An 11330-nucleotide genomic window follows, 5' to 3' on the forward strand; every position below is an offset into this window, starting at 1 on the left:
ACAGGTAGCAGTGGAGCAGAAGAGAATCACCCTCCTTCACAGAAGGAAGCAATTCACAGAATTTCACAGAAATTCAACAGCAACTTTTCACTGACAAGGAGAGAACTTGCCTCAATTCTTGAGTGGAATATGGCCTCAAACACATTTTGACAAGATATTCTCTATCCACTTCCCAATACTATCTCTTATAGAAATTCACTTAGGAAGGTATAACAGAAGTAAAATGGAAAATAGAAATATTTGGGGCCTCTGGCTGGCTCGGTTGCTTAATCGTCTGACTCTTGATCACAGCTCAGGTCTTGATCTCAGGGTTGTGAGAAATATTGATCTCATATTTCTAATTACTAAAATATGTTAAGAAGAGTGAGGTCATACTATGAATTTGGAATAATTATTGTCTAGGAAACATTTAATGACTATTTCATAATATTCTCTTATAACCTATTTTTATTAATATCATGAAAGTGTACTCATTCATTGCAATGTTTTAAACTTGATTTTCAAAGAGACCAATGAACAAGTTGAAATCACCAGGGATGCAATTAATGTTCTTTCTTTAAATCAAAGATATTATCGTTCTAAGACCAGTAAAACTCATTCCCCTCAAAATTTATCTTGTGACCATCAAATAAGGTGTTCACCGAGGACTGCAGTCTATAAAATCAGAAGGAACAATCAGAAGTGAAAATACTATATGAACAAACAACCGTGCACTGCATTCCTATGTATTTGCCGAAGAAATACAGTCAACTGTATGAGTGAGAACTTTTCACATATTGCCAATGGATTTTGAAACTTCTCAAGGACATGTGCTTTCCGCTGTGGGATTTCCTTTGGCAGCTTACTCATTGGGTTTATATTTCAGAGAACTACCTGAAACTCTTAACTTCAATCCTTAGAGCTCAAATGGTTTAAATACCAGATAATTTCTCTCTAAAGTGCCATGATTTCAAATGCCATTTCTTGCTAATATACCTCAAATGAAATAATAAATCACATTAAACTATGTAGTAACGCATTTTAACAAAAGTATTACATTGGATCATCAAAGAAAATAATTCAGAACAGTGCCTGCTACAGAGCAAGTGCTCAATGAATGTTAGTTGATGACAACCTTGGTAAGGATACTGCCAACAATGACAGTAATGACATTATTACCTAACACTTTGTGGTAGGCAGCTACTAAGATGACCCCAATGCCCCCACCTTCTGTTATTCATGCTCTCATAAACCCCTTCCCTTAAGGATCGACTGAACTTAGTGATTCAATTCTAATGAACACAACATGGCAGAAGTGATGGGGTATCACTTTCAAAACTGAGGTTATTAAAATACTTTCACTTTCATCTTAGGTTCTTGCACACTCTCTCTTTAGCTCTCCCTTGGATCCCTTGCCCTGAGGGAAGCCAGCTTTCATTTTTTAACTTCCATGGTAGAACTGTAGAAAATCCTAGGGAAAGGCCCAGATGAGTGAGATTAAAAGCGGATCTTCTGAGGCTGCCAACAAGCACATCAGTGAATTCTGAAGCAGATCATTCAATCCCAGGCAAGTTTTCAGATTAGTACTACCCTGTTCAGCAGCCTGAATGCAACATCATGAGAGACCTTGAAAAATAAATCACCCAGCTAAGCCCAGATCCCTTTCCCATAGTGACTGTAAGATAGCATTTGTTGTTTGGGGATAATTTGCTATGCAATAGGATAACCAATATAGATTTTGGAGTAGGGTGCTGCCATCTCAAAAATCTGAAAGGTGAAGAGCTTTGGAACTGTGTAATGGGCCTTCAGAAGAGTGTGAGTCAGGGCACCTGGGTGCCTCAGTTGTTAAGCATCTGCCTTCTGCACAGGTCATGATCCCAGGGTCCTGGGATGGAGCCCTACATCAGGCTCCCTGCTCTGCAAGCCTGCTTCTCCCTCTCCCTCTGCCTGCTGCTCCCCCTGCTGTGCTGTCAAATAAATAAATAATATCTTTTAAAAAAAGAAGAAGAGTGTGAGTCAATGTGCAAAGTGCCTGAAACATATTGTTCACAGAATTTTGGACTTTGAAGAGATCGCTAAGAAGGGCATAAATAAAAATGAGGAAATTTTTTTTGGAAACTGGAAATTACGTAGTGGCAAAAGGTTTAACAATACCCACATTTATGTACAGTTACATGACCCGCAGTCACTTGCAGTTACATGAGAAGTAAAAAAAAAAGTGCTGAATGAACTGGGTAATTTAGCTGAGATCTTCCAGCAAAGTGCTGAAGGTGCTACCTGGTTTCTTCCTGCTGATTATGGTAAACTGTGAGAAGATAAACTGAGGGAAGGACTGCTAAACAAAAAGGGGGAAGGACTGCTAAACAAAAAGGGGGAAGGACTGCTAAACAAAAAGGAGGAAGGACTTGATAGTTTTGAAAATTCTCAGCGTCTCTCGACAGCAAACAATGCTAAGTTAGGAAACAGCTTCCATGCAAAGATCAATTCCAGAAAATTATCAGAGAGTGCACAGTCTAAAGATGAGACAAAAGATGTTGTTCAGAAATCCTTGTTAAGACCTTAGAAATGTTGCCCCCCCCTTTTATTGAGAGAGAAAGAACGCACACATGTGCAAGCGGGGTTGGGAGGAGGGACAAAGGGAGAGAGAGAATTCCAAGCAGACTTCACACCCAGCAGGTAGCCTGACACAGGGCTTGATCTCAGTACCCTGAGATCATGACTTGCATTGAAATTAAGAGTCAGAGGTATAACCAACTGACCCACCCAGGGGTCCCCAAAATATGGCCTCTTAAAGAGCTATTCAGACCATAGATCTCCTAAAAGCATAAGGGTATGACACAGAGATCCTATCAAAAGGCTTTTGGAAAGTGAAAGGTCACTGCCTATCCCTTATCTCAGCAGAAGCCCCAGTCAGAGAAGAATTTATCTCCAAGAAATATGTGGGTGTGCTTTTTGTCTAATAGACTAAATCCCCAAGTTTCACAGGAGACTGACAAAAAGTTTTGAGAGGATTTTATGAGCAGAAACCCTGCCAGTTTAGAAAATGAAAGGATCAGAGACTGTAATAAGTGAAAAAAGGCCATACATCCCCCTAATTCTATTGTCAGGAAGCAGGCTGAGAAAACTCAGCTGCAAAACACACGCTACCTTTCATGAAAAAAGGAAAAATTACTCAGAGAGTGGAGCCAATAGCCCAAGGAGTAGAATCAAGAGCCATGGAGAATTATCCCCAGGTCTGGAAACCTAGTCAAGGAATTTCTGCCTAGCTGGATTTCAGAATTGCTATGGACCAGTGACTCCTACATATTATGCATCTTACCCTTTTTTGAACAAGAACATGTAGGTATCTTATGTCTGCTTCATTGCTGTACGTTGGTTGTTTTGAGGTCAGTATCTTGACTCTAGTTTCACAGATGACAAGGAACTATACTTGAGGAACTATACCCAAGGAGCCTCACCCACACCCAGATCAAACTTAGATGACTTCTGGATTTAGAGCTGATGCTCACCTACATAGTGAAGTCAAGCTATTTTTCATCTTCTCATGAAAGCGACGCTTGACATCAGTGCAAATTAACATGTTTTATAGCAGCAAGCCTTTAAAAAAGGATATGAAATCCTTTTAAAAATCAATGTTTGTTAATAGGTTGAGAGATTATAAATTAAATCTCACTAATGTAAAATTTAATAAACTATCCTACACTAACCAAGTTAAGTAAATAAGTAATTAACAGCTGCCCAATTTTAATCTGCTCACAGTATCTATTATACAACATCATCACTATTATTGAGATCATACAAGCAATGTCAAAGCTCTCTTAAAATATCCTGATTTGCAGAATTTTTGTTGTTGTTTATAACAAAAATTCCACTTAAAGAAGGGGTTTAAATGATATGTGAAATGGGAAATGTTCGACTCTTCTAAAATGATTATATATTTTTCTTAAACGCACCTCTCAACAGAAAGGAAACTGTCATTCAAATGTGATACCTTATCTTTCAGAATGACAGCCCATCTTTTACTTTTCTATTCACAATCTATCATAGTGTGACATTTTATATATGCAAAAATAGTTAAGGCAATATTTTTTAAAATGTCATACTATTTTAAAGAGCAATTTATTTCATGCCTACATCCCTCCAGGCTAAAACTATTAGTGAAGGGCAATGACTGGCATGTCCCCTGAATAAGCACTCACTGGCCAATAAAAACAAGAACACAAATATGCCATTCAGAAATACAATGCATTGTTTAAAAATAGCAATAGTTTCTACTGGAACTGAGAAGAGGGTGCTGATCTCCAGGGACAGCAGAGCACAGTAGAGGAATGCTATTTGTATTGGAAGTCAGGATATGTGGACTTGAGATACATGATAAATGATTCCGCTTCAGGATTGTTTCTTTAACTGTAAAATTCATTGTCTGTAGCAGATTCAATCAGTTAATGCATTCATGAACTACAGACATGCAAGTACTCACACATGAACTGTACAGGTACTATGAGTTGCCAAATTTCATTTTTTTTCCCTAAAATAAACTTCTAAAAAACCCCTGTATACTACCACCTTGTAAATGGAAAATGTGACTTACATGGTATTCATGGATATAGTGACTGTTAATTTTAAATGCAATAAATGACAAACAATTATTAAATTCTAACTGTCAAACTGTTGGCTGCCTTTATTCAGTTCTCTGAGAAAAACAAATGAGTAACTATAGCTAAGAGAGAGATTCTAACATCAAACTGAGAGTTTCTACTTGTCAAGAAAACTCTGAAAGGGAATTCAAAAGGGCTTAAGGTTTTTATTAGGTATGTTTCAATGTTATTTAATGCAGCATCTACATACCACCTAAAATCAACTCCGTATCAACCAAAATTACCTTTTGTAACAGCAGCAAATGTTCTACACACTGGACATGCCTCATCAAATAATCACCCTGTTACTTCTGATTCTAAATTTTATCTTGACTCTTCATACGACCCACCTAACCTACTTTCTCAGAACCATCAATATTCTCATGAGACACACTAAAATAATTTTGAGGGCAATGGAGTACTGTGGAAAGAACACAGCTGGGAAGTTACTTTAGGGTTCTAAGTTCGGTTTCATTAGATCTGACCTTGACACTGGCAAGTTAATTAACCCCTCTGAGCCTCAGATCTTTCACTCACATTAACAAGCTTATGTCACTGTTAGAAGAAAAAAATGCACGTAACGTGCTTAACAGGGCCCCTGAACCTGGCAGACATTCAACAAATGTTATGTATTTAAAATAATTTAATTTCTTGGGGCGCCTGGGTGGCTCAGGGGGTTAAGCCTCTGCCTTCGGCTCAGGTCATAATCCCAGAGTCCTGGGATCGAGCCCCACATCAGGCTCCCCGCTCAGCGGGGAGCCTGCTTCCTCCTCTCTCTCTCTCTGCCTGCCTCTCTGCCTACTGTGATCTCTCTCTGTCTGTCAAATAAATAAATAAAATCTTTAAAAAAAAATTTAATTTCTTCAAATAAATTTTCAAAATTCTATCAAAATACATTCACTTTAAATAACAGTGGCTTGAAAGGAAAAACTGCTTGCCACTATTCTCTTATAATAAAGTTGTATTATATATAACTTTTACTTCCAAAGCTACAAACTCCACAAAGCACTGACTGGCAAAGTAGCAAAAACATTTTGTCCTCAATGACAAAATAGAAACACTTATTTGTCAAAATGAAAAACAGCAACTCTTAGTTGATACCATCTAAGTGTATGCAGGCCTTTTCTTTCTTTAAAAAAAAAAAAGAAAGAAAGAAAGAAAGAAAAGAAAGGGTGAGTACAGTAGAAAAGACAGAGTGAGAATGTCTTAAATGAAAGTTTCAGCCAAGTTAGGGACTTAGCTCTGAAAAGAGCCACATTTAGGCCACAACTAATAACACTAGTACCTACTAGATGCAGTAAACAGTGAGCAAAATAAAAAGCAGCCCAATGCTAACCCAGAAGTCCTGGTCACTTAATAAATGCAGTAGTAATGGGTTCCAGGATCCATGCTCGCCATTTTGTATTATTTACAATCTACACAAGTGTGCAAAATAGACTTTGTTATCCCCAGTTCAACATAAAGAAATTCAAGTCCGGAGGTATTTCTTGCCTGTTCAAGGTCTCCACCCGTGAACACCAGAGCTGTATTCAAAGAGTATTTGATGCCAAAACCAATCTCCCTGTTTCTCTTTTTTGAAACATAAACATGTGAGCAAGAATATTCCTCAATGCTTTGAAAAGTCATAAAATGGTAGCAGTCCCCTGTTCCTCTCTTCCCTCTTTTAGTTTCTCTCCCATCTGTTGCGTATCAGTTCTCCAACTCCAAGTCACCCATTCCTTAAGACCCTGAAACCTGTCCGGTGCCCCAACCCTATAAGAAACTCTCCTTAGAAAGGCAGAAGAGAATAAAGTCAAAGTAAAGCTTCCAATTTATCCGGGACTTAAATCAAAGGCTCACAATAATGAGAAATTCTCTTACATGGTCAACCAATATGGGCACATTCCAATTTACTGGAATGACTAAGGCAGACACAATATGTAGAATCATACAAATCTGTGCAAATCATATATATTTAACAGAATGCTTAATTGAGTCAGATTTTCACAAAGTACCTAGAAGCTTTCATCTTTTATTCAAGGAATGCGTTTTAGGGCAAGGGATTTACATACAAATAAAACTATTGAACTTAAAATTCTGTTCTGTTTTTTAAATGAAAGTGTTCATCTAATGAACCGTATCTCATTGATGTCTATAAGGCCTAATTTTGCACTTGAAAATGAGAATACCTAATACCACATACAGCCCATGCTCATAGATCTAAAATCACTGAGTTCTGTGAACCACTCTGTTGTACAGTCCAAAATGTAAGCCTTATACTTCTAAGCACTGTATGCCAACTAACATGATTGATCCTCATGACAACCTATTATAAGCATTATTATTCTGATTATAACCTACAATAAAAGTGGGTCACAGAGAAGTGACTTGCCCAAGATCATACAGCTGGTTTAAAAAAAAATTTAAAAAAGACAGAAAGCCTTGAAACCTAAGTGCTCTGACTCCTCAGCCTGTATCCACCACATTTCCCCGCCCACTGTATGAAGCACATTCATAAGCAGCCAGAAAACACCACAGAGGTATAGACCTACTCTCTCCTGAGCACTGACTATATGCCAGGCACCAGACACTGGAGATGAAAGAAAGCCTGGCCCTGAGCTGAAGGAGACTTTTATTCTTTTTTAAGCACATTCAGGGGAGGCTGAAAACAAAGAAGCCGCCAGTTCCAATGTGATATGTTCATGCTCAGGCTAGCGTGCCATCCTGTGTTAGGAAAACACAATGTAAGGGACAACTAACTTAAATAACAGTATGAGCCTTAGAAGCAACAAACTTTTAAAAAAAAAAATTTTAAGAGAACATAGGCGCATGAGCAGGGGGAGGGGCAAAAGGAGAAGCAGACTCCCCGCAGAGCAAAGAGCTCAAAGTGGTAATCCTATCCCAGGATCCTGGGATCATGACCTGAGCCAAAGGCAGATGCTTAACCCACTGAGCCACCCAGGGCCCAACCCCCACCTTTTTTTTTTTCTTTTTACTTTAATAGTTCTAAGATATTGATCTGGAACAAGAGCACAGGAAACATTATATAAACCTTTTCTTAATGGTTTCTGGCCGTCACTGGGAAGACCAAAAGCACTACAAAAATGTTTCAGAAATAAGGGGCTATTCACCCCTACTTTTAACAAATTTAAATAGTTCCATCTCTATTCCAGATCCTGTTACACAAGGTTATTGCCTACCACTAGGAGACACACCCTCTTCTTATCTGGTATGACAAAGAGAGTTAATCAGTAACCCTACTTTAATTTTTTAAATTTAAATTCTCAGTGAAGGTCCCTTCTCCAGAGGAAAGTATCTGGATTTATGTGCATTTACCCATTTCCTCTGATGTCCAATCAGGTAAAATAAAAGGAGGTAGCTAATTATAAAAACAAATTTTGTCAATTTTAAAATGTTTACCCATGATAAACGTGGGAAGAGAAAGCTGTGAAATACCTTACCTCACACAGGGACCATGATGATAATAACAGATCGTCTTTAAGGAGCAGTTCCTACTATGTGCCAGGGATGTGCTAGGAGCTTCTACACATTCATTATTTTATCCTCACGTTATTCCTGTGAAATAGATCATTCTAATCTCTATCTTATAAAGAAGAAAAATGAGGGCCAAGTTCACTGAATGTTGCAGGGCTAGAATTTGAATCACATGCTGGAGGAAAAGCAACAACAAAACCCTCACATGTCTTTGCGGCCAAGTAAAGTAAATGTGTCAAGTGGCTCAGTTTTAAGATTACAGGGTTGCACTTCTCAACCTTGGCTGCATGTTGTAATCACCTGGGGAGGGCACCATGTGGGTTTCACCCCCACAGATGGTGACTGATTTGGTTTGGGAGCTGCCCACTGATTCTAATGGGCAGTGGGAGCTAAGAAACACTGTGTATTGACACAAGGAGTGGGGTATGGCCCACCTGAAAGCAGTTTTTAAAAAATTTAAGAGATTAAACACTGTGCTAGTCAGAGATTGTAACTACTGCCTCTACCACCAATATATAACCTCTGCCCCACTGCTCAGTGTAATTTCCATGTGGCAGAAGTGGGAGATAGCGAAGTAAATAGATATATTGCCAGGCAGACATAGACATTTGTTTTTCCTGGAAAGGGGGCTGCTTAGTCTTGGAACTTTCCCCAGGTCACCCCTCACCGTCTCCTATTTATGGCACGGGTCTACTGCAAAAGGCACTTGGAGTTAGACATAACCTACTTTCAAAATAATCTCTGGAGTACAACCCATCCTTAAACTGAAGATGACCTAAAAATGCTCACTTAACAAATGTATACCTTCAGATTACAGGGCCAAACTACTTAAACATTTCAAGAGTCACATATATTTTTTTTTCCTAAAGAAGGCCACTCATAATTAACTCTGATCTTAATCCAAGCCAGGTCAAGAGATCTCACTTAACTAAACAAGTTCTAAGAATGGAGAGCCTAATGCCTTCAAAACAAATCTATGCAGGTGGTACAACACAGAGCTGCTGAGTAAAATGTCATTTGTCATTGGAAAAGGGAAGCAAAAGCGGCATACCGTCAGAAAAATCCTCATTAAATGGCATGAAGATGTGAAATCCAAAATAAATGCTACAGAAGCCAATCATCAATCCATTAAAAAATAAGAAGAAACTGCAGCCTGCTTAGGAAATAATTCTTCATGCATAACCATGTTATAATTGTTGCAGCACCACAACTCAAGGAAATGGCAAAATACTTTAAGAAACAAACATTAAGGCCACTTGAACTAGCTACATTTTTTCATCTGCAACAAAACAAATGTTGAAGATTTTAATGGCCTTGTATTATCACTTACCACCACTCTCCCCCCACCATCACCACCAAAAGGCGGCAAATCAAAGGAGAAAAGAAATTGAGATTGATTTTCAAAATGAAATACCATAAATATTGGAACACTGAAAAAAAAATAAATTTAAAATTAAGAAAGAAAGAAAGAAAGAAAGAAAGAAAGAAAGAAAGAAAAGAAAGAAAGAAAAAGAAATACTGCAAATACAGGCTGTGACTCAGAAATCAGGGCCTCAGTCAGAGTTCCAGCATTGGCTGCTGAGGCAGAAGCTCTACTTGGGCAAAATATTTTGTTGTTACTTTGTTTTGTTTTGTTTCAAAAAGCAGAGACAGGAAAGGGAAACCTGAGAAAGCAGACAATAGCCTGCAGGATTTATTTTCTCAACACAGTTCAGGATAACAGCTCATTTGTTGAGGGAATCAATATATATTGATTCCCTCATGAGTGTCAGGCACTGTGCAGTGCTAAGGATGTATTGGTGAACTTGACAGTGTCTGTTTGCATGGGTCCCCTAAACTAAGACACTAAGGCACCAACCTCACATAATCCACCATACATGCCCCTTCTAGTCACATGTGTGAAAATCCAGTCCTGCCCTTGGCAGTATTAGATGACAAAATTTTCCTTTTGTCTAACTGTACTGAACTTCATAGGGAAACCACTAATGTCTTCTACGTAAATAGGTAAATACATAAATATCCAGAATTTGAATAACAATGATAAGCCATGGGTAAATTTCAACAAGTTTAAAGAAAAATGTTCTTAACCCAGGTCTGTATCAAAACAGGTTTTCCTTTAGAACTAAACCCAGTTCACATATTTTCACTGCCTGTGGCTATGCAGCTTCAGTAAGCTAAAAATACTTCCCTTTCTTCTAAGTTGGGAAGAGAAAATAAGACCAAGCAATCAGCAGCATGTCATTTTCTTTCTTTTTTTTTTTTTTACTAGAAAACACTCAAAATAGCTGAAGCAACGAAAAGGCATCTGTTTTCTATTTGTATACACATACACTGACACAAACATCCATCCAGCTTGTATCTTCCCAGTAATATGAAATAAGCTATATTTGCATTATCAGCAAAGACTGTCAACATTTCACTACTCACAGCTTTCTAGTATTATTATTTTTTATTTTTGGTTGGGGAGAGGACTGCATGAGTGTTGAAAACTAGACACAAGTAAAAGCTTTCAAAAAATATGTATAGGGGGACTATGCTCTTAAGACCACGCGGTGCTTACTTTGCAGTCATGCATCATTTATGTTTCTGAAATTTACATTAAACGAGATTTTAAAATAGAAGGATAGGAACTTTAAATCTTTCCGCAGGTCTGGCTCAAGTTGTGTTCACTGTATCTGATAGAATGAAAAACTGTTTCTTCTCTTGGGCTTCTCAAGGGTGACTGTAAAATACACAACGCACATACACTCCCACCTCTATGACAAACTAAAAGTTACTCAGGAAGACAAACTTTTTTTTACCCTCCCCCAAACATACCAGCAGGATGGGGAACAGTAGCAGTGAGGACTTTTCCAACACTCCCAACATCGTTAAAGTCACCCTATTAAGTTAACAGAAACTAATGGGCCATTAGTTTGGGCAGCGAGGTCACGGCTAAACTTCTCTTGGGGGAAAAAAAAAAAAACCCCAGCACGGTTTGAGAAATCACTGCCAAACTCTCCATTTCTTATGTTACTGACAAAGTCAACTGCACAGCGAATACACAGCAACTGAGACCATGCCCCTCCGAGATGGGTTGGCAGAAACCGAGGAAGGGCTACTGGTCGGCCTGCGCAGACTACAGCTGGGCCAGACAAGTGCTGGGGTAAAAGGCTCAGTGGGCGCCGGCCCATCCAACGCCCCCCGGGACCCGCGGCTGGTGCCACCAATTTCAAACGTAACCGCCGGAGGAAGTGGGAG

The 11330-nt window shown here is 38.7% G+C and overlaps 1 protein-coding gene across 4 annotated transcripts in view; it reads right to left on the reverse strand.

The window, feature by feature from the left end:
- Positions 1-11330, reverse strand: part of GOLIM4 (golgi integral membrane protein 4) — an 80323-nt gene that overhangs the window by 68028 nt on the left and 965 nt on the right. The gene's annotated exons all lie outside the window — the stretch shown is intronic.

This window comes from Lontra canadensis, unplaced genomic scaffold (assembly GCF_010015895.1).
Source record: "Lontra canadensis isolate GAN:19392208 unplaced genomic scaffold, GSC_riverotter_1.0 scaffold90, whole genome shotgun sequence".
In the NCBI taxonomy this organism is placed as follows: Eukaryota; Metazoa; Chordata; class Mammalia; order Carnivora; family Mustelidae; genus Lontra; species Lontra canadensis.